General features: G+C 37.7%; 1 long non-coding RNA gene across 1 annotated transcript in view; it reads right to left on the bottom strand.

Moving 5' to 3' along the window:
* Positions 1-16,634: 16,634 nt before the first annotated feature.
* Positions 16,635-24,899, bottom strand: part of LOC137096822 (uncharacterized) — a 39,261-nt gene continuing 30,996 nt past the window's right edge. The window contains exons 2-3 of the long non-coding RNA XR_010909749.1: positions 20,289-20,360; positions 16,635-16,955 (exon numbers count right to left, since the gene is read on the bottom strand). This is a non-coding gene — a long non-coding RNA (uncharacterized lncRNA). The remainder of the gene's footprint in view (positions 16,956-20,288; positions 20,361-24,899) is intronic.

Below are 24,899 nucleotides of genomic sequence, written 5' to 3'. Positions count from 1 at the left end.
TCCTTTTATCAAATAGGCATCTTTTAAATCATGGGCATCTTTTTACTATTAGAGAGAGAAAAATTACAACCCACTGCTGACAGAGAGTTTGAAAAAGGGAATTTGTCAGAGCATATCTAAATTGTTCGCTAATACTGAACACTCCAGTGAGTCATCAGGGAAGAAGAGATTGCATTTAAAACAAAATATATCTTCTTTGCTGGGGTCTCATTGGATGTCTCCATCCAATATGACATTCTAGACATGCTCTGATGAACTCTTCTAATAGTTACTTGATTAACTGTGTATTTGTTACCTATATTTTCTGAACTGCACTCTGTGAAATTAACTCTGATTTATTTATCTTTTAAAATTGTAGGTGAATGAGAATGGCAAGAAAAGTAAAGGTAAAAAAATGCTATCTTGTAGGCACCATATCCTAATGAAATAAATGATTCCCCTCTCAAATGGCCTTTATTCCACCAGATGAAACACAGACCTTTTGTAGGAATGTTTGCTCATACTGACACTGAGCATGTACCCTGGCAAACCTTATCTACAGCACTGGGCTAAAATTATAAGGAAAACTGCATTTTAATCAAGCCTACAAATAAACTTATGCTACTACTGGAGCAAAACACTTAACAGACATTCCCCTTAAAAACCAGTTTCCTAAATGACAGTTACAGATAAAGAAAGCAGCTCACTTATTTATTCATTTAAATATTTTGGTTTGACATATCAGGATGCCAAATTGATTTTAAAAAAGCAATGCAAACAATTGGGATTAAAATCAATGCATAATTTAAACAAGATTAAAACATGCCAAACAGCAAATTAAAACAGCTTTAAAAGAATAAAAAGAATTTTAGAACTATGTTTGAAATTCAGCTGGGCAGTTATGAATGCATAACCACCATAATTATGCACCTATGCAGTAACTCCTGGCCTGACCACTCCGCACTTTCCACTTACCAGATGGCAGTCACTGCAATGAAGGGGATCTGTTCCCCAGTTGATCAGGAAAGGTTGATTGAAGATCTCACCCATCTCCTACAAGTGATCTCTTTATGCCAGAGATGGTTCACACAAGTAGAGATGGGAACATAAGTCAGTTACTTTCCAATAAGCTAATGGGGAACAGACCTCTGACTTACATATGATTCATAGTTAGGAACAGGGATGAGAACAGGAAGTGAGAAAAAATCTATTTTGGAGAGGGAAATTCACTCATGGAAGAGAAGGTGTTTCCACTGAAGCTTTCTCACCAATCCTTGCTTCCACAACACACCAATATTTTCAAAATCCAATTGTCACAGGGACAGAAAGTGAGATAAAATCTTCTGAACAGAGGCACAGTCACCAAAATAAATTTTACTGGGTGTTAGCCCTGCCCTGTGCTATCCGAAAAGCTCTCTCTCGCTCTCTCTCTCTCTCTCTCTGTGTGTGTGTGTGTGTGTGTGTGTGTGTATTGCTGTAGTTACACTTAAAAATGTACCTGCTCTGACTTACATACAAATTCAACTTAAGAACAAAACCTTCTCCGTAATCCAGGGATTACATATAAATAAATCTGATAGTAGTAGCTGCTGCTGCATGGTAAAAGGGAACCGGGGGGCTTCCACAATCCCTACAGTCAATGCACATTCTTAAAAGCAAATTGGGTCCACAAGGGCACTGGGGGAAAAAACAATGTTGGTATCAGTCAGACTTCCATTTGGAGAACATTCTATTAATAAGGCACCACAGCTGAGAAGGCTCTGTTCAGTGTTTCCCCAATGATATTGCCCCATAGATGGCCCTTCCAGAAGTCCTGAATCTTTGGGCATGTGTAGGAGAAATGACCCTTCAAATGCCAATATGCCGGAAAGTTTAGGGTCTTTAATGCCCTCACCAGTACCTTGAATTCAAACTAGAAGTGCAAATCTATAAGACTAGTAATACATTTTGTCTTCATGGAACCACAGTCAGTAATATTGGTGGCATTTTACACTTGTCATAGTTCAGTCATCTTCAGTAGAAACCACACATAGATCACATTACATACAGTAATCCACAGAGGTGGGAATTTCTCATTGCATAGACTACTGGTACTAACTAAGGTATCCCTTCCTAGCAGAGACCAAGGCTGATGTGGCAGTTAGGGCTGGCACCAGCATTGTCAGCAACAGTATCCACTTGAGCATCCAGTGAAAAAGATGAATCTATAAAAGAATTTTATCCTCCCAAATCATATATCTGTTCTTTAGACAGGTTGTTTACCAGTTTCCCAAAATTGTGAACCATCAAACCATGGAGCCTCTATCTTACCAGAATTCAGCTTTAGTTTATTGTTCCTCATCAGGCACTAGAATTGTGTATGGAACTCCTGTTTCATCAGCTCTTTTGTTCCTTTCATTACCTTTGGAAGCACGTAATAGGCACACGTACAAAAATCAGCTAGACGAGGAAGCAATTAGGAGCCATTTACCAGCTCCCCTCTGCTTTCGTAATCATGTGGTGCTCCTAGCTCAACTCAGCTCCAGATCATTGGCTCTTTCTTCCCTGGGCCTCCTTGAAATGCCTCTGCATGACTTCTGTTTAGGGTCTTTAATGCCCTCACCAGTACCTTGAATTCAGATGAGAAGTACAGGTCTATAAGACTAGACCTGCATTTGTTGAGAGAAAGCAGGCACACCTGTTTCTCCTCTAGAGTAGGAACAGCTTTAAGAAGAATTAAACTGGGTCTCTTCTACAAACAAAAGGTAAAAGATCTAGAAAGAGGGGTATCTTAACTCTGATGCTTTTAGTCCACTTCTTAATGAAGGATATAAGGACAAAGGATCCCAGAAAGAGGGGTATCCTAACTGATGCTTGTAATGCAACAATCCCAGAAAGAGGAGTATCTTAAATTCTCCCTGGCCTGGCCTCTTCCTCCATCATCAAGCTGCTGCAAAAACTTATGATTGGCTATTGTATATATAGGAAAGTGAAATAGTGGGTCTGGGCAGTGGGCACTGGGCTGTGTGGTGTGGTGCATTCTTGACATTTGGCAGAAAGGAAGGATACCCTGCCCTTTCTGTTGCTGCTCCTGGAGAAGTTAAAGGGAGGAGCTGGGGGGGGGGGGGCGGGCATGGTGGCCAATGGGTTGAAAATTTTCATGTTTTCGTACACAGAATGTAAACGTCCATTCAGAAACATATCAGCTTTCAGGAGTCACACAAAAACAGGAACAGGAGGCTTCCGGTTCAAACAAGCAGAGACGAATAGCAATTCTACACAAATGCACAACTATACTAGACACCATGGCTACATAACCCAAACCAATTGCAAAATGTTCAATTTCGTCAGCAGAACAAAATTCCTCAGTTGCTTCATATAGATGTCTGTTGGCTTGTAAAGAGCTTTAGATATTAAACAACAAGGGAAATTAAATGGAACCCTTTAATACCCTCATATCATAGAATCATAGAATAAGAGTTGGATGAGACCACATGGGCCATCTAGTCCAACCCCCTGCCATGCAGGAAAACCACAAAGTATCACTGACAGATGTCCATCCAGCCCCTGTTTAAAAGTTTCAAAGGAAGGAGTTTCCACTACACTCTGATGCTGAGAGTTCCACTGTTAAACAGTTCATACGGTCAGAAAGTTCTTCCTAATGTTCAGGTGGTATCGCCTTTTCTGTAACTTGAACCCATTGCTCTTAGTCCTAGTTTCAAGGGCAGCAGTAAACAAGCCTGCTCCCTCTTCCTTATAACACCTTTTTCACATTATTTATATATGACTATCATGTCTTCTCTCAACCTTGTCATATTGCAAAACAATTCTTTATGTTATCAAAGTGTAAACCAAAAATCTGATAGAATCTCCTTCTCAGCAAACCTGCCAAAATCTCTGGCTATAAAGATGAAATACGTATGTCTCATTTTTACCATATTCCCATGACCTCCCTATGATTATGGCCATAATTATTTGCTTTACATTTTCATTTGAGATTCCTTGGGGACATAGCTATGGCCTTAGACTTATTGTTATAATATTTTGCTTTACATTTCTATATTCCAAAGTGCCTGTGACTCCTACACAAAATGTGGCTCCTACATAAAAAGTGGGATGTAAATGTTTCTAGTGATTAATTAATTCACAATAATGTAGTAACTTTTTTGTTAATGTTACCAACCAGTAGCTTAATGAAAGCATGTCTTGTGCTAAATCCAATTTTAGACTGAAAAAACATGCATTTACTAGTGAGTCCTGGCTGTACTTCACATGGAAGTGTAGGAGGCTGGAGACCTGGCCCCATATGCCTAGCTGGAAGAAATAGCATGTTCTCCTGGCAAAAGACCAAAACCAGGACAAAGTTGAATTGAATGCCAACAAACCACCAAAACAAAAAAAATGCCCTGATAAAATTCAAGGGAAACAGAAAGCTAAAAGCCCTTGAAAGGGCTTCGGAAAACTCAGGTGGCCTAGGATGTGACTGCCATTTTTGTTTAGCACAAAATTGTTTAAACCAATATTAGAAAGATTCAAATGATTATCCTCCAGTTTCCAGGCTATTCAGACTGCACTAAAGGTACTACTCACAGACATTTCACCACCTATTTTATTTTGCCTTTTTTTGCTAGTGCTATCAGTATTTCAGATCAGATTGGCCTTTGCCGGCAACAGATGGTTTTGATCACTGGCCTGTAAATGGTAGCATTCCTCCCTAAGAGAAATATTTTAAAAATGCAACTTTTACCAAGCGTGGTTTATTTTACAGTGTTGTTATTGTATTTTAACCACACTGTGAGCTCATTTAGTGGAAAACTAGACCATCAATAAACAATTGATACTTCTTTAGGCTCTCATAAATCTTTTCAGCTCTGTTGTGTTTATGTAGGAATGTTTGGTCAGTTCATTGCTTCATATTGAGCATACCAACCTACTACACTGGCAGGGAGCAATTTTCCAGAAGACCTTCTCAGCCCAACTTGGGATCTCTGACAATGTCAGCCATTTAACTCATGAGTGCCATCACTGAACTACATGCATTTTCCAAGTGTTTTACTTTTATGCTTGGAGAAAAGTTTTTAGCATTAACACCAATTAGCTAGAAAAGTGACAGGGTGTCTTTCTCTAATCATCTTCAAAAAAAGAAGCTGCACCTGCTAGGAATGCTGTTACTGGATTTCCTGCACTGAGCAGGATTTCACCTCAATGGGCAGGGAGTAGGGGTGAAAAATCAATCCCACATATCATCTCCAACTCATTATGAATTGGGCTGTTTGGTATGAAACTCTAAGGTAGTGAAACTGGAAGGTAGAAAACACAACTTATAGCCAACAAGACATGATATACAGAATACTTTTGTTCCTATAAAATGGAAATATATGCAGCAAAGAAAGCCATCTTCTTTCAATGTATTGCATTGTACCCTACCTAAGCCATGAGGCTAAAAATAAATTTTATTATTTATTATTATCTGCAGATTTGTATCCAGCTGAAGTATTCAAGGTGGTGACAGGTCTAATTTAGGCATCTTCCCAAATCTAATCCTGGTGTCTTTGACAGTTTGCTGTAATGTTATAATGATCATTTCACAGATAAAATCTCTTGGATATGATCCAATTTAGATGTCATCAGTATAGCAAACGCTGGCAATGAATGTCCAAGGTTACATGCAATCAGTTTCAGTCTGGGAGAACAGCTGATGTGGACATGTTGCTAGAGCGCATGAAGAAAGCAACTTGTAATTTCAATTCCTATGATTCTGAAATGGCCACCCAGGGATTAAATCTGAATTGCAATATATTATTAATCCATTTCTCAGGGAGGGAAAGTCTCCATCCATTTTAAAAGAAGAAGTGGTGTGACTACTTCTTTAACCCCGCCCCCGCCAGGACCTTAACAACCATATACCTGTATTTGTTTATTATTTATTTACTAAATTTATATCCCCTAAGGGAACTCAAGGTAGCTTACAGCAGAGGCAAAATTCAATGCCTTAAACAATTCAACAATTAAATAACATTTAGTTAAAAATCTAAACGAGGTTAAAAGCAATTAAAATATAAACAATACCACTTACAGCTATAAAATCACATTATCCAAATCTTCCCTCCCTGGGCCTGGTGATTGAGATAGCAGGTACCTTCCAACTCAAGTCTTAGATGATATACAATTTTTAGACTCATTACAAACCAGCTTCAGAGCAAAATATAGAATTCAGACCACTATGGTCACATTAGTGGGTGATATTTTATTGATCATTGAGAGGAAAGGTAGGTCCCTGCTGGTGCTTTGGGATCTTTGAACTGAATTTAAAAACATCAACCATGGTATTCTTCTGGAACACCTGAGGGTTTTAGGAACTAGAAGTCCTCATTTATCTCTTAGGTAGGTCCCAGATGTTGGCACTAAAAAATGAGGCAGTTATATGTTACCATACTATCTCTCCAAAGCAACAAGATACCAGTAGGAGCAATTATCCAATAGATTGAACAGGGTATTTCAGTATATTGGTGACACTAAAGTATATTCCTCCAGTAACAGCATCAGCTAAGGATAGTCAGCTTGGGGGTGCTCCTGGATCCATCCCTTCAAATAGCCAAGATAAATGTGACAGTCAGGAGTTCTTATTATTGCTACTCTTAATGGGTTATCATGCCCCTTCCAATTCTATGATTAGACAAGCTCTGCACTCTTCACTTTAAACATAACATTAAGGTCATATTTGCCCATCCAAAGCTGTTTCCTTCTCTTCAGGTGACAGCCCTCAAGTTAGGAAACAGAGTAAGTCAGGCCCGTAGCCAGGATTTTGATTCGGGAGGGGCTGAGTTTGATTCGAGGGGTGGGGGCAAAGTCTGAGTGAAAGAGGGTCTATCCTAGCAAACCTTTTGTATAATTACCCCAATACTCCCATGCATATGGGATATATTGAGCATGGTGATCAGATCATTATATGAATAAACATAACAGTTTAAATAATGTACCAGTAAGGCCTTCTCGCAGACCACCATGAGAATTTGGGCGGGGGGGCTGAAGCCTCTTAAGCCCCCACCCCCCACCCCCGCCCCCTGCTACATGCCTGGAGTAAGTATAGGTGTTGAAGCAAAGCAAAGGGCAGACCCATAGATTACAAAAAGTAATTTTTCAAAAGACTCAAGATAGAGGTCCCACAGATTCGAGCAGACTATTCAGTATACAGGCAGACTCCAGAAGGTTCCCTAAGTAACAACACATGTCTCCAAAGCCTTTTTATGCATAACTTGTCTCCCTGCCTCATCTGGACAACTTTATATCAAAAGTTGAGAAAACCCATATGTGTGTGTGTACCTGAGTGTGTTAGTCTGAAGTTCCTTTAACTGGTCAGGAGCAGGATTTTTATCATCTGTCTTTTTCTGTTGAAAAACAGCTAGTATTGAACATGTGCTTCTCTGTTGTGTTTCTGCAGTTATATATTTTTCCCATTCACTTAATAAAGAATAATCGGCTTGTCCTTAACCTAACGTCTTTTCCTTATTGGAGTAGCTATAAGTTAATTGTCTATTTTAATACTTTTAACCCAAAAGGTCCTGCAGAGAGTTAGCACCTGGGAGAAGGTGATTTCCCCAAACCAGTAGCCCAGCCATTGTTCTTATTGGGAGCGGTTCAGAATTTAGAATTATTACCTAAAGCTCTAAATAGCTTTGATTCAGCATACTGAAAGGGCCACCTCTTCCCATATCAGTTAGTCCTCACCCTAATATTTAAATGTGAGACTCTTTTTTGCATCCCATCATGAATAAATACTAGGGCAATCAGTAGGCATGAGTGGGTTTTTTATGTGCCATGACTTAGTTGAATAAGTCTTTCTCAAGAAATTTAATGTGGCACATTCTCCCTTCTTTTTAGTTTCTGCTGTCAGGTGAAGAATTATTTGTTAACACTGAGTATTTATCAGTCTTGACACTTAAATCTGACTTTGATGTTCTCAGATTGCTAATCAATGTTTGTGGGTTCTTTGAATGTCATGGCTTACTACTACTTTGGGAACTGGAAAGCAGACTATAGATTATTCTAATAAATAAATATTCTTCTAGACATATGCCATGGATTCCTTCCAAAGGCATCTGCTCAGTATCACCAGCTTCCCTCCTCATTGGTTCAGAGATGATTAGTAAAAGAATGGAGATTGGAGAAGTGTCCATTTGCTATTTCATCATTTATCCATAAGCTTTCACTCCCTTTATTTTGCAAAGTGTAGCATCTTGAATTTGATTGTAAATAAGCATGTGTCCATAGCAGATTATTTTCTGAACTTTATGTGTCTGGGGAATAGTGAAATTACTGTGTTCAACTTTTCAATATTTAATGTTCATCTGTGAGATGTGTTATATTAAGTATCTTTGAATGTATATATGATAGATGTCATAGTTCCATAAAACCTGGACATCCTTTATAACTAAAGAAAATTGTAAAGAAAATCCTACAAACAGAATATATGCTCATGATGTCAGATCTTAAAAACCTATCTTCAGTTTGCATGGACATGAAGAAGAATTTAATGCTTTGAGGGTGATACCTTGCAATTAATTGTAGAGAATTAAAGCTGGTATCAATTGGGGAAAAGTTCTCATACTTTCATAGAGAATAACATATGCAGCCATGAAATAAGAAACCCTTTCATACAGTAATACTGAATGCAGGGTCTCAAACACAGCAGCATCAAACACAAAACATGCATCAAACTATTAAATCACATAAAATTTAAAGATTATAGTCTATATGAATAACATACACCCAATACCAAACATGAATGCAAAATAATACAAAAACAAATCTAATGAGAAAAGAAATAGAAAGTCGTATCAAAATATACAAAGGTATGTCAGAATCTAGCTAAAACTAATAGTGTAACAAGGAATATAAATACAAAATAAATAAAACTTTAACACATCCGTGCACATATATACACATAGTTAAAGAGTTTTAAAAATAAACAAATTCAACTGTTAACGTCAATAACTGACAAATGGTTAGTGATGAGCAACCAAGGTAGTGATTCCCAGGACTTCTATAGCCACTGCCATCATCATTACCTTCTCCTCCTCATTATGTTGTTGTTGTTGTTGTTGTGCCATCAACTGTACATGTTTACAATTAAATAGACAAAAAAGAATGGATCCTGACAGAGGTTTCCAATTAAAAATATGGGCATGTACACATACACACAGCACAGAAGGATGAAAGCATTATTAAACAACTACAAAATAAATAATCAAGATAAAAGCATTATTAAAAATATAAGAAGTAAAAGTTTTTTATCATTAAAAAGTGTTATACATTTATACATTTTTTAAAAAAAATGTATTACATTTTTGTTACACTGTTGGATCAGGGAGATTCTGGTATTTTCCTATTTTTGCAATATTACCTTTGGCTGTGTTTCATATATGTTTCTTACCGATTGTAAGCTATTCATATAGACTATAAACATTCTCTTTTATATTTTAATCATTCCAGCTACATTTTTGCGATACTTTAAAAATTCTCTCTCCCATGATGCACTGGGGAAAATCCATCCCAGGAATCTGGAAGAAATGAGATTTCTGAAAAAGGGAAGGAGAAAAGATATTATATTGAATTATAGTGAACAGTGAAGAAAGAGGCTGAAGAAAGAGGGGAGAATCTTTGCAAGTTCAGAGATAATAGAGGGGCTTGTTTTACACTCTAGAGAAGATATATAGCTTTTCCTTGGTAAACCAAAACAATAGATCAAGGCAATGATCACACACACAGAGCATGGAAAAAGAAGATTTAAAAAAAGATGGGAATGATGAAAGGAGGAGAGGTCTATAGAGTCCCATGTTATTTGTTTTGAAAATATCTTCTTTATGGTGGGGTGAGGGGTCAACAGGGTAAAAGAACTATGGGAGGGATGGTTTCAACAATCATGTATCTCATTATGTTTACATAGGCCAGTTCTCCTATAGTTCCTTGGTTCCTCACATTCTAGATTCCAAGCATTCAAGAAACAGGTCTTATAGAGACAACTAAAAAACTGTCAGGCCATCAAATGCTAATCAAGGTGGCCAATTGAAACATTCACACCTACCTCCAAGAGTTCTTTCTCCCACTCTGGACAGATATATAAACCCAATTTTCCTAGTTTCCAACAACCTCACAACCTCTGAGGATGCTTGCTACCAGGCATGTAGTGGGGTGTGTGTGTGCGTGTGTTGAGGGCCTCAGCCCCCCCCCCCCCGAAATTCTCAGGGTGGTCCGCAAGAAGGCCTTACTAGTACATTATTTATAAACTGTTAAGTTTATTCATATCATGATCTGATCACCGTGCTAAATATATCCCACATGCATGGGGAGATTGGGCTGACAATACAAAATGTTTGCTAGGGTAGATCCTCATCCCACCCCCCACCCCCCGAATCAACCCCCCCCCCCCCCCCGAATCAAAATCCTGGCTACCGGCCTGCTGACTACAGATGCAGGTGAAACATCAGGAGAGATGCTTATAGAACATGACCATACAGCCCTAAAACCCAAAACCCATTTTGGGAACAGCACAGAACTTGGAAAATACAGTATGGAAAGGGGAGCAGCCTTATGTCAAAGAATTCAAAATTCTCTGCCTTAAACTACATTTCCCAGTATGGATCAGAATTAGAATGCATCTATCAGGAGAGGAGAGAGTAATAGTCCCTCCCCTAAACAGATTGTTTTTCTCATAATTTTAAAAAAGCTCCCTAAAATCAGTAGATGTATTAGCATTTCTGAAAGTTGGGGAAAATAATCCCCTGTTTTCTTGTGTCATTGGATAGAAAGTTCAAGGAGTTAGCTCTTGTAGTTTGTTTTTTTTTAAAAAAATGTTGTTTCTAAAAGTTTTAAGAAGTCTCCAAAATTTGGTGAATAAGTGAAATGTAGTGAATCTTGATGGGCAAAGAGTGGTAAATGGGTTCTATAATTGTAGCAAGTTTCACCTCAATAGCTTTAAAAATGAGGGAGATAGGAGCCCCTGAATTTTTCTCATTTATAGTAATTTAATGGGAAGTGAGGAGAAGCCATATTCCTGCACTAAACTATTTTCCCAGAATGCATTGGGCTGCAGCAGCCAGCTGTGGCATTTAGTGTCAGTCTAATTATTATAATATACAAAAGCACTGAATCTGCAAAGAGGACTTAATTATGTAAAAGTATAAATCTGTGCTAAGTTGCAGATATGTGATTGTGTGTAAATAGGGGAAGCATACTAATTGGATATCAAGACAGTTTGGATGGTGCCTTTCCCTCCAGAAGAAGGGAATCAGTCTAGATGTCCCTTGATGATGTCTGTACTATGATTTCTGTTCCTGGGTTATAAATGGCGGTTTCTAATTGGTTCTGTCATAAAAACATGGTGAAAGTTTATTATTACACTGCAAAAACTTTGCCTTTGCACAAGCGACATTGTCCTATATTTTGCTTTGTTGAGTCTTCACCAATTTAACACAGTTTCTGCCACAAAACCAGAGTTTCTGGAGTAGAACAATGACTTTCAAAATAACATCCACACAATGAAACAGGAAATAGCACTTTCAAATCAGGAACAGATTTTCTTTATAATTAAAACATGTTTTTTTAAAAAAGGAAAATTTGCTAAAATTCTGTGGATAAGTCAAACATTTTGAAACTTAGTGAGCTAACAGTGGTGAATGTGTTCTACCACTGTAGCAAGTTTAACCTCAATATCTTTAAAAATGAGGGAGATAGGAGGCCCTGGCAGTGATGTCTTCCTTATTGAGCATGTGTAATTGCCATTAACAAAGTACTTATGAAGATTTGCAAGCTTTGTTAAGTTCCGAAATTTTCACCACCAAAAATTCAGAAAGAGTTTAGAAATGAAGCACCAGCATCCCTATTTTTGGAAGGAGTGTAGAACCTTTTTTATGGATCATACATGCCTAGAATGGACCTACCGTGCCCTTATCTGAACATTGTCTGAACAGAGATGCAGGTCCTTCCTCCTCCACAGTTAATGAATTTGAATGATAAATAAATGAATAAATACAAAGGTGTGGTCTGTCCAAATAAAATCAATTTTAATCAGAATTTGAATAATACCTCCTTTCCAAGGTGTTCATTTTTAGTTCTTTGCTACAGCTGCACACGCAATAAATTCTACATTTTAAACTCCATTGAGTTTCAATGTATGAGCACACGAACACCAGTAATGTAAATTTTGAACTGAAGACAGGGATCAAATTGTATTGCTTTTTGTGTTCAGTATTTATAGCTGACAAAAGATTCCCATGTCGTACACTCAACACTTTGGTTCTTGGCTTTGTTTCAATTCTCTGTTTGTTTGTTGCTGTATATTTGGCTGCTGGCCACTACTGATTTAAATTAGCTGTTGCAAGAAGAGAAATAACAAACAATTTCTGATTCTGAATTGCCCTACAGACATTTTTTTTTCACCTCCACTTAGTCTTCCATTAAAAATAACTTCCCTGTCTCTGGTGTAGACCTCAGATGCTTGGTAGTCAAAACAGAAAACAATAAGATAATTCATAAATCAAATAAGCGTGAAACCAAATCTCAACCAAAGTGGTTAAAATAAATAAATTGTATTACTCACTCATCAGTGGAATAGGAAATCAATGCTTAACCTTCAGTTGCTTTCTTATTTTGGAACATGGATTAGGATATGGAAAGCAACATATTCTTCATGGAATTGTATGGATACTTGTTACAATAATGTAGTCAGAAGTGGCACGAGAATTTTTTGTTAGCATTTTACCAAGCCAAAAAATCACATTAGTCCAGTTATGTTGAAAAAGCAATGGGAAAAATAAAGGCTTTCTTTTTTTCAAAGTTGAAGATTCCAAATAGCTAAACGAGAATCATATACAGGGTAAAATTTTCTGTTTGGAATTCTTCCTTTCTCTTTCGAAAAAAATTAAGATAACAATGATTTCAAAAGAGTAAATATTGTTTTTAAGCAGTAAATGATTAAAAATGCAACACCCAATTCAACATTGCTTCATACATAAAATTCAAAGATCTACCCAGATCCGTAGCCAGGATTTTGATTCGGGGGAGCTGTGTTTGATTCGGGGGCGGGGGGGGGGGGCTGAGTGAAAGAGGGTCTACCCTAGCAAACCTTTTGTATCGTTACCCCAATACCCCCATGCTTATGGGATATATTGAGCATGGTGATCAGATCATGATATGAATAAACATAACAGTTTAAATAATGTACCAGTAAGGACTCCTCATGGACCACCCTGAGAATTTCGGGGGGGGGGGGGGCTGAAGCCCCTCAAGCCCCCCCCCCCCCCCCCCCGGCTACATGCCTGGATCTACCTGAATTAAAAAAAGTTTTACTTTCAAAGCCTAAGAACAGCCATGGAGAAGGTTCTCTCCTCAGGCCTCATCAAACGTACCTATGTTGGTAGTCAGACTGAGAAGAAGTCATCCCCTGCAAATCTTAAAACTCAATTTGGCCTGCATAAGGAAATGCAGTAGTTTAGCAGATGAACCCACTATTCCACTACAATTACATTATCATTGATAGAGGATACGCACTATGCTGAGTGAGCACCCTTGAAATAGTACTTCTGTTCATTAACATATTTACACGAATTCACCAATTCATGATTCCGCAATCATGCCTCCACACATCATCGTAATCCTGCTATTACTTCTCCTCAATTATTATTTTTGTTATTTATTAATTTAGTCTAGTTCAATTACACAATTCCAACATTTAAAAACAAAAAAGTACTCATCCATAATCCTTGCTCATAATTCAGACTGTTTGAAACTATAATAGCGTATTCTTCAAATGCTTGAATACAAAGTGAGGAAGAAGAGGAGAATCCCACCCCCTGATATTGCTTTACAACCAGCATGCTAGTACAGAAGTGGAAGTGACCATCACACCAAGGTGGGTGATCAGACAATTATGGGATTGCAAGGAATTGATGGATTTTATTATTTAATAGCTATATCATCACAGAGAGGAAGCAGACTAGAAGCAGTACGGATTTTACATTGTGCAAAGATATCTGTCCAGTAGGAATGGGCGGTTTCATTTCGTTAATTCGTAATTCGTTAATAATTCGTTAATTTTTTCAATTACAAAACGATAACGAACCATTCTGGAGCAATTATTAAAAAAAACAAATTTTCAAAAACGTTTTGTAAATGCTTCGTATTTCGATATTGTATTCGTTTCGTTATTGTTTTGAGGTCGTTTCGTTATTATTTCCGCATGTCTGGGCCAGTTTTATGGTTTAATTAGTGAAAAAAAATTATAATATCACACCAACAGTCAACACAGAGGGAGAGGGAAGCTTCAGAAGTTTTTGGAGGTTTTTTAGCGTATTTCGCGGTCGCGTCCGCCATTAACGAATCGATTCGTTATTGTTTCGGAAATCGATTCGTTAATTTTTTACCATTTACGAAATTTTGTAAATATCGAACTTTTTAAAAGGAAAATTTTGTAATTATTTTAAATATCGAAACAAAAAAACCCCCCAAATACAAATCGATTTTAGAAACAAATTTTTCCGTTGTTACCCAGGCCTACTGTCCAGCTATAAAGCTGGTTTGCCTGCCTCATGTGATAAAGTCTTTTAGATGGTCTGGAAGCAAGTTGTCTTGACCATTCCAAAAAAATTTCATCTTTGTCAAACAGTGGAAAGACCTTTTCCTTTTAAAAAAGTTTTCTACATAAAAATCAACTTTTCCCCACTTAATGGCAAAAAGGGTAGAGTTTTAAAAATATGTAAACATTATACTGTCACCAGAAAGAAGGAGGGGAGAGCCTGTTTTTAATTTCTTTCATGAAAAAAGTAAAATAAAGGAAGTCTTACATTCTTGTTGCATGATGTTAAAGAAAGGTTTCATGAAACTGCAAGTATCAAACAAAGCTTGTATTCCTGGCAAGTTTTTAATAACTTTCATTTGCAACAAATGATTTGCTGTTTCTTTTTGTATACCAAAAAAAAAAAAAAAAAAGAGTGGGGGAAAAATGTCTTGTTTAGAATGAACAAATAGCCGGAATAATAAATACCCATGCACTCTCTTTTCCCCTCCTCAAAGAAGAAGAAAGGGATTAAAAATCAGCAGGGAAAATATTTAAAAGCTATAAGGAAAGCAATTATAAAAAAACATTTAGGGATGGCAAAAAACTATTTCCAGCAGTATCACTTTCATTTTACTTTCTTTTTAATCACAATTCCATCCTACATTAATAGACTTTTCTATCTTTCTAAAAAAAAACCCCTATCAAAATATAATTTAAGTACACATTTATTCAAAATACACATTGGATTGTCAATTGGATACATCATCTAAAATTCCAAGAGCACTCTGGAGAAATTTGTGAAATCTGAGCCAAATTTTGATCTGTATGTTAGTCTGAGTCATGTGGACATACTGAAATTCATAAAGATCAGAATCATCAGCTTTCCCAGATAATAAAAGCACATCAACCAAATGTTAAAGGCATGACGGCTGCAAGCAGTTTAAAAACTGGCATTCCCAATGAAGCCCAATTTATTACTTCTCACTTTGCTTTTTTGATTTTTTAAAAAGGAAAAACAGTTAAGTTGGAGGTTTATTTCTTGCTTGTTTGATCTGGTGGTACAGGAACAACACTTCTCAAAACGATCTGCTTTTGGTGGTAATGTAGATTCCCTCATGCCTGAGCCATCTTTGTTTATAAACATACTCATCCCATAATAATTAGGATCATTTGCACTGAAAGGTTGCACTTGTTCTCCACTAGCCTAACTCCCACCAATCTGTTCACACAGAGAATTAAATGAAGCAAACTCAAAGCAGTTTTCATCTAAATGACTGGAAGCTCCAGTCATGCATCTGCTCAAATCTGCACATTAATGCATGTTGGAGATAAAACTACCTTGTGATGGGTTTCTCTTTATTCATTCGCAAACGGAGCAGACTTGCCATGGCCATTTATGGTAGAGGAACCAGACAGGAAGGAGGACATGGCGTCTGTGCTGATAAGCATTGTGGAGCAGAGGAAAATTTGGCACTTGTCACCTGCCATGGGGAGGGAGACCAAATGTAGAACTTGTTAGAAACTTTCAATCTACAGTATAGCAATGCACTTCAAGAAGTCAATTTCAGTGAGTTCAACGGTGCTTGCTTTGGTGTATAGATAATCTGCCAGGTTCATTTGTAAGGTTTTGTTAAATCAATGGTCTGACTCATTTCTGTATCTGATCAGAAGATTTTTTTTCTATCACAGAAATTTGTAATTATTTCTAGACACATACATATACACACATTTCCCAAAGGAAAGTGTGAGCATATTCTTTGATTGATCAAAGCATGTTCATGTGCATTTTTTGAAATAGACATATTTTTATCCTACTGTGGTGATAGTAGTTAAAGGTTGAAGGAATGAGTAAGCATGAGAGGGGTGGCAGATATGATCGTAACTCCCTGCTAATGTAAAATTCACAACACTCCTGTAATTATAAGATCCTATATAATACTTAGCACCAACCCCCAGAATCGGACACAACTGGACTTAATGTCAGGTGAAAACCTTTACCTTATATAATACTTACACAGGAAAAGGTGGTTGTGAAACCAAAATTCAGTAACCCACCAAAAGGCTGGGATGAAGATGCACTGCCCAGCATGCTTGCTACTCTTAAATCAGATCAACACGCAAATTAGGTTTGAAGGCAACATGAGCAAAATTTTATTACTTTCAGGCCTGAAAGGATGCCTGATATAGAGTGCCAAAAGAAATGGGGCATAGCCATGCAATACAATGCAACACATTTTATCCCCTTTGATAGCCAACAATTTAAAAATCCCACGTTCTCCCCTGATTGGCTAGAAAAAGTTCAGGTTTGGATCCAGGTTTTCAATGGCTGAGGAATCCCTGTGATGTCAGAGGTAGATGGCGTCTTCCTCATGGCAGGAGGAAGAGCTGTCATTTGTCCATATGAAGCTGGAACTATTTGGAGAGTTCTTCCAGGAAAAAGGGGCTGCATTTATGAAATGATTTAAGACAATATTTAAACATAGTCCAAAATAGAATTTTAGGTTAATTCTGGCATATACAAAAGGATGAGCAATTTAGAAAATGAGGAGGTTATGCAAACATAAACAGTTCAATAGAAGGAATACAGATTTCATCAGAATACATTTTTCATCAGGCATGTCCCATCACCTGGTTCCCCTCAAGGGAAATAGCCTTTTGGTTTATCCAGACTGGGTCTTTCCTGCCAGCATTGTCTCCTTGGAGTGAGCTCACCTCATAGTGGGACATTCGAAGAGCTTCAAATGCACATATATAAAATATTACATTTTAAGATTTTCCTAGATGTGCTGGGCCTTATCTACACATCTCCATTTCAGTGCATCTTAGTTACTTTTCATATAAAATATATATGCCTAAGTCCTAAATGGATTATAACCATGAGCATACCCTACAATATATTTCCAAGGAAACCAAAAACATACAGGCCTAAGTGGAGAATGGAACCACTTTGTTAGAGGATTATGGTGAGGCTTAAGCACACACTTCCCTTCAACCTCCCCCAAGGCATCCTGATCTTGGTGTGTGATTAGTTAATCTCCTCCAGAACGTCTTGAGTTTGGCTGGGCTATTGGAGACATTATCTATTTCAGATTTGTATAGAGTAATAAAATATATCAAAATTAATACATTAATCCAGAAGTTTGCTTTAAGTTGCACCACTTTTCTGTGAAATAGAATCATAGAATCATAGATTTGGAGGAGACCACATGGGTTGTCCAGTCCAACCCCCTGCCAAGAAGCAGGAAAATTGCATTCAAAGCAACCCCAGCAGATGGCCATCCAGCCTCTGTTTAAAAAACCTCCAAAGAAGGAGCCTCTACCACACTCCGGGGCAGAGAGTTCCACTGCTGAACAGCTCTCACAGTTAGGAAGTTCTTCCTAATGTTTAGATGGAATCTCCTTTCTTGTAGTTTGAGGCCATTGTTCTGCATCCTAGTCTCCAGGGCCGCAGAAAAAAAGCTTGCTCCCTCCTATTTCCAAATATCAACGTTGTAGAGTTTTAGATGCCAGTTATCTGCCTATTGCTCACTGTGAAATTGGGAATGTAAAGTGACTGCTTCTACAATCCCAAATAGTACATAGAAATATCTCATGAATTCAAGAATGTGGAACCTCATGGCTGGAATCATGTTGGTTAATTTCCCAATTAAAGTAAAGTAAAGGTAAAGGTTTCCCCTTGCCATGAAGTCTAGACAAGTATGAGTCTGGGGGTGGTGCTTATCTCCATTTCTAAGACAAAAAGCTGGCGTTGTCCATAGACACCACCTAGTTCATGTGGCTGGCATGACTGCATGGAGCGCCGTTACCTTCTCGCCGAAGTGGTACCAATTGATCTAATCACATTTGCATGTTTTAGAACTGCTAGGTTGACAGAAGCTGAGGCTAACAATGGGAGCTCACTCCACCCCATGAATTTGAACTGCCGAACTTCTGGTCAACAAATTCAGCAGCTCATTAGTTTAATCTGCTGCACCACTGCGGCCCCAATTAGAGTGCATCAATAGATGAACCCAATTAAAGTGCATCTATTGAATTGTTGAATTATGTGTCAACATGTTATTATGAGTGAACATACAGTTTGGGTTCTGCCTATTTACATGACCACATCTCTCTTTATGAACTTCTATGGGCTCTAAGATCAGCCAGGGAGGCCCTCCTCTCTGTCCCACCTCTCTCACAAGCAAGGTTAGTGGAGATGAGGAAGAGGGCCTCCTTGGTAGTGGTCCCCCAACTTTGGAATGCCCTCCCCAGGTAACTTATAACATTCAGGGGGGAGTTGAAAACTTGGCTGTTTAAACAGACTTTTAATAGAAGCTAAAAGTATCAACCATCCAATGGGACAGAATTTTTAATGGGTATAAGAACATAATTTATAGCCTTTAAACAACATTACATACTGGTTTTTGAAGGCCTCATAGTATTTAAAATTGTCTATTTATTTATGTTTTACAGTATCGTGCTATATTGCTTTATTAATTGATGTGTGATTATTATTCTTGTAGGAGTCCCAATGAATTAAACCCTTGTGCCAGCAGGACTACTGACTGAGAGGTCAGTGGTTCAAATCCAGGGAGAACAGGTTGAGCTCTCTCTGTTAGCTCCAGCTCCCCATGCGGGAACATGAGAGAAGCCTCCCACAAGGATAGTAAAAACATCAAATATTTGGGCATCCTCTGGGAAACATCCCTGCAAACAGCCAATTCTCTCACACTAGAAACGACTTGCAGTTTCTCAAGTCACTCCTGACACACACACAAAAATTTGTTATATTATTTATTGTATTCGTTTGTTTTGCTATAAGCCACCCTGATTCCCTTCGGAGAGAGAAGGAAGGATATAAATAAAGCGATTATTGTTGTTGTTGTTGTTGTTGTTGTTATTGTTAAAGTAAGGACCTCATCAGTTGCAGGGTCCCCTCTGTTTCTATCCATTTTAAATACTGAGTACCATGAAGCCCATCAAATGATGCAAAACGTCATTCTGTGTGTTGCCCATGGTATTCCATCTTAAAGGTGTATGGAAATGGCAGGATTGCAAAGCTGGGAAGGAAGTGATGCCCCTGTTTTTCCTATGCATAGGAATGGCTTAAACCATTTATTTTAAAATAGGATGGGACCTATTGCATTTTAAGGCGGGATGGGAACTGTTGTTAAATTCTCCATTTGCAAACAGAACGCCATGGAATGCCATGCTAAGAAGACATTTGTGCCCACTTTCTCCCTCCCTTCTGGGATGAGGTCCTCAGTCAAATAGGATTTATGTGAAATGATGGTATTTGTAAAACTACATACAACCATATGCTAAGTATGCTCACTGCTCAACAAGCAAAAATGTACAACTGCACATGCAAAGGAACTACATGCTTTTCTCTGAGTAAAGCTTGGGATTGAACTGAACTTCTCCTGTTTGGCATTTTAATACTCTTTGCTCCAGATAAAAACACATAGTTTCATTTGACCTCTGTGTTGCTTTAATTCCACCACCATGTCCCCTACTATAATGTTGCTATATCACAGTTATTCAAAATTAAATGTTTCTGCTGAGAGTTAACTTGATTTTAAAACTGGAATAATGATCTTGAAAAATAGGGATGCCCACCCCTTCCTCCTTTTATTGGTCCTTACGGCTTCAAACTTTTCTTTGTAGTACCAAGAAAACGTATTCCCTGTTTCACAAGCAAAGCCTCAAACTCGTACCATGGCTCATTTTAAGTGCCTTTGTGGTATGACTCAGCCGGAGAGCACAGATGTAGCAATGTCCTCATTATATTCGTTACCTTATGGCTTTAGCAGTACTGGTTCACACTTGAATCCATCTGAAAGTCCTCCAAGTCCTTCCCTATTAGGCTCTTTGTAAAAGGAAGATATCAAACACAAACATGTTATGCTGGCAGAAAATGTCAAACATTAAGTGAAGGCAAGTCAGCAGTAACTTTATTAAACACAGTCATAAGCAGTACAGACTTTTTTGATGTTCTCTTTCAGAGATGTTAGAGAGAAGTGGTTTTAAAGGAGGTGTTTACTCCACGCACCCCACTCCCGGAATGATCATAGAACTGAAAAAGTAAAAACCCAATGACTGCAACAATATACTCCACATCAAGGAATATATATATATATATATGCCAACATAACAGTTCCAGAACTCACAGATTAGCAACACTTTCATCAGTTTTGCTAGGAAAACACAAGTGTGAATGTCAGACAGTTGTAGTATTGGTAGAAGGGCAGAACATAAATTAAAACAAATAAAATAAAATAATATTATAAGTCAAATTACTGAGTGAACAGTCAGGATGCTAATCAAGTCCACCTCACACTTGACACAGAGATTATAATACCTGATTCTATCTATCTGTTTTGCAAACAAGTGTCTAGATTATATTATTTCTTCCATATTTTTTCTCGTGGTATTCCCTGAGCTTTGATCAGCTGGCTTCTGACCAGGAAGGGTGGGGCTTCAGCATCTCAACAGTAAAGGTGTTTCCACACATCCATTTACTCTGATGCAGGATGTGAATCAAAGACATCTGGTTAGCTCCACAGTGCCTACAGCTGCAAGTCTCCATGGAATGCACAAACTGCTATTGATCTGGAGCTATCCAAACCTAGGAGATTTTTTCCCTTGGATCTTCTGCAGAATGCATGGGTCAAAAACAGTGTTTGTCTTCAGGAAAGCCAGGCAATAGAGAGCAATTGGACCTTCCCATGGGATCACTGCCCTTGAGTTTGCTTACCCTCAGTTGAGCTGTTTATCAAGCTTCTGTCTGTGGCTCCTGCAGCTTTAGCCCTATCCTGACAAGTGCTCCAAATGTTTTATCTGCTTTGCAGCACTGCATTGTTTGTACAGTGATCACACGTTTAGTGATCCAGAATTTCCAGTGATATTTTTTACATGGCTGGAGGCAAGTAGGAAGTCACACTGGGAGTGAGCATTTTATAGACATCCCAACCTCACGTTGGCTTTCAGTCATATTATAGTGCCTGAATGGATGGAGCCAGAATCTAGTGAAGGTATTTTTTATCATTGTGCAAGTAAGGACTGGAATACCATTCTCCATAGTAACCAAGAAAAGATATATGCAGAAGTAAACTCAACGCAGGTTTACATCACTAATAGGATTCCAACCAATAAAAACTTTAGCCTAAAATACACTGATCTTTTGAGGTTTCCCTCTTGCCTTTCTTCTCATCTGTCTCTGGAATACAGATTCTAAGGACTCATCAGAAATTAAGTATTTATTTTTCAGGTTAGGAGACCTTTCCAACCATGGCAAAGAGCATGATTAACATTTCCTGGTAGCTAGCATACCCTCAATTCATCAAGTTTTGAGCCATTAAATGATAAGAACTCAAAGATGTGTATGTGTATCAACTGATTATGATCCAGAATTTAATTTTACTCACTGTTTTGCTTCTTAATCTCAGCGTTTTACTTAGCTTGTGTCAACTTGGCCACTGCAACTCTGCCATAATGACTTGGACTTTGAAGTGTATTCACTACCAGACTTGATCTTGCAAAACCCACCCATGATAAATTCCTGATATGTGGGCTTTAACTTAATCAGTCATGTTAGGGAAGGGTATAAAATAAATGATCAAAGGGAAGCCATGAATTGTAAATTGAACAAGACAGATAAAGAAGGCAGCTATCACAATCTTGTAGTTCTCCCGAGTAATTATCAGCTCAATTATCTGATACAAAATGCAGTCTGGCTGAGCTTTTGTTCTTTTCCAGAAAAAAAGTATCCTTTCTCTTCATGGTAAGAGTAGAGATTACAACTTTCCCATTTCAATAACCTCCTATAGTTCTACCTCAGCAACATTTTTATGAATATGCAACCTTTGTTATTCTTATTTCCTTCTTTCAAAGAACCAACTGATTGTGTTAATTTTTGTTCAACAATTTTCTGTTCTAAGCATATACCCAGTTTTTCCATTTCATGAATTGATTGAGGAAGCCATTATTGCTCATGATAGCTTTCCTTTGGTATTACAAAAGCCTCAGGGCATGTAAGGCAAAGAGCCTCAATAAGTCTGCAAGGCAAGACTTTAGTCTCTCAGTTCCAAAACTTCCAGTATACAAAAAACCCAACAATGAACTCAAAGTCTGTATACATTTAACGCAAGGACTAATTGAATGATAGCAAGGGGAAGGGGGTGGATGGGAGCAAATTTGTGTAACTGCCTTTTCTAGCACATTTCCGATAGCCTAGTACTAAGATCTCCCATACATTTTGTTTCAAATGTAGCAAAAATTGCAAGTTGTGGACCCAGTTTTCACTGGTTGTGGTGGATTCTGTATCTACATGATACCATGAGAGCACTATAATATTGCTCTAACTGCCAGGACTCCATTCTCTAGCAGAACAACATTTGTAGTTTGGTATGATGCTTTGAAAAATTACTGCTTGAGAGCTGTAGTCCACTTGCCCCTGAACTATAAGTCAAAGGATTTCTAGCAGAGAATTCTTAGTACATCATAAAACTCCATAACCCAGAATTCCAGAGGATGAGTCCCTGACAGTTAAAATGGTCAAAGTGTTAGAACACTTTGGACGTAGTACAATACTCTAAACTGCAGGAGGATCCAACATGAATAATAGAGGAAGGAAAGTAAAAAGGCTTATACATTCCTGGGAGCTACTGAGTGCCTTGAAGATAATCATGGATTCTTCAGCGAGATCAGTAATGGCAGACAATGCTCTTTGGAATTCATCTTTCCTGGTCTGCCTATCACTGATGTCTACTGTCTACCGCATAATTTTGTAGAGTGTATAGGGTCACCGTTTCATTTCACACTTAATCACAACACTAGTTATTGTACTCTGAAAGTACAATATTTGAAAATGCATTGGTGGAAAGATAATGCCCCCCACATCTCTCAAGTTAACTGTATGTAGCTTATAAACATGAAAGGGTTTGGTTATAAGATTATTCTGCCTAATATTCAATAGCAACAATCAAAAATTGGATTAAAATGTCAAGTGTGGGGCTCTGCCATGTGTTCCTTTTCATCATTCAATATAAAATCATGCAGTATACAGGCAGTTCTTGCTGAATTGCTGTAGGATAAAGAATAACATTTACAGCAAGAGGTAAAACAAGGACTTCTGTTGAATCGAGGACATATAGGCAGAAGAAAAGCTGACTATGACAGGAATATCCAACCAGGATATTTAATTTGCCTCACAATAATCAGAACATGAGCTTTTGTCTCCCTCTAGTACACATTATAGATTCAAAATGATGAGCTATATTCTCTTTCTCTACAGGGCACCTCAAATAGTCTTTCTGGAGGTCAGGAGTCTTGATTTTTTTAAAGTAGCTACTAGTGACTAGATCACATAGCAGAAGGTCAGGTAAAGCATTCATTTTACAATACAGATGCACCCAAAGATTTTTAAAGTATCATTTTAATTGATCCATCTGATGTCCTTTGGACTTTGCTTCAAGAAGCAAAACACCTTGGGCCAGTACTAGTGAATGAGAACACATTAATAAGACAAGTGGGAGCAGGAAGAGCTAGCATATGGTTGCATTCTGCACCAAGCTCTCCATCTGGAGAAAACAGGCTTCCTAACTCCCCCCCCCCCTTTTTTTTCTTTTTTCTTTTTGGTTTCATGGTGATGTAAATCAGAAATAATTGAAGTCTCTAAAGATACATAGTATTAGTCCAGGTGAGAGGAGACACATTATTTATAATTATTTACAGTGTACTTGACACAACTTAGGAATGATCCGATTTTAAACAACCATTATAAATTTGAAAAATAATTTGCAGCAGGCTAATGTAATAACTGGTGCATAGATGGTCTACAAATTTCCCTCTGTAAAAATAATTGGCATCACTGTTTGAAAGTACATGAAATATTCACTATATGTGAAGTCTGGTTTTCAGACTTGCACAGAAGCTTACATATATTTCCTAAAAAAAAACATCTGGTTAGAATTCAGTACTAATTGCTTTAATCAGCAGAACCCGAAATCATATAGTCTTTTTCCATAATTAAGCAATAGAATATGACAGGCAGAGTTTTCAGCGTGACAACAAAACAGCAAAGATCATGCATCTTAATTATAAATATTAGTAGATGGTGCACATATCTAATAATATGCTGCACTTATGTACTTAAGGATTTTCAAAATACTGTACTATGCTCTTGGTAATTTTTAATGCAGAGGTTCATATTAACGTGTTGTATCATAATTAGTGTCATTAAATATTGTGTGCATTAGAAACATTTTACCATTTGTAAGATTAGTAAGCTTTTTATGGGCCTTTAAAATTCAGCATTAAGCTTATTACTGCTAGCACAGTGAGTTAAGCGTGGAAATGAAGAGCTATGAATCCCTTTGCAGCCCTAAACATGTTTACTCATATGGAA

Source organism: Anolis sagrei, chromosome 4 (genome assembly GCF_037176765.1).
Source record: "Anolis sagrei isolate rAnoSag1 chromosome 4, rAnoSag1.mat, whole genome shotgun sequence".
Lineage (NCBI taxonomy): Eukaryota > Metazoa > Chordata > Lepidosauria > Squamata > Dactyloidae > Anolis > Anolis sagrei.
This window is presented reverse-complemented; position numbering and strand designations above follow the sequence as displayed.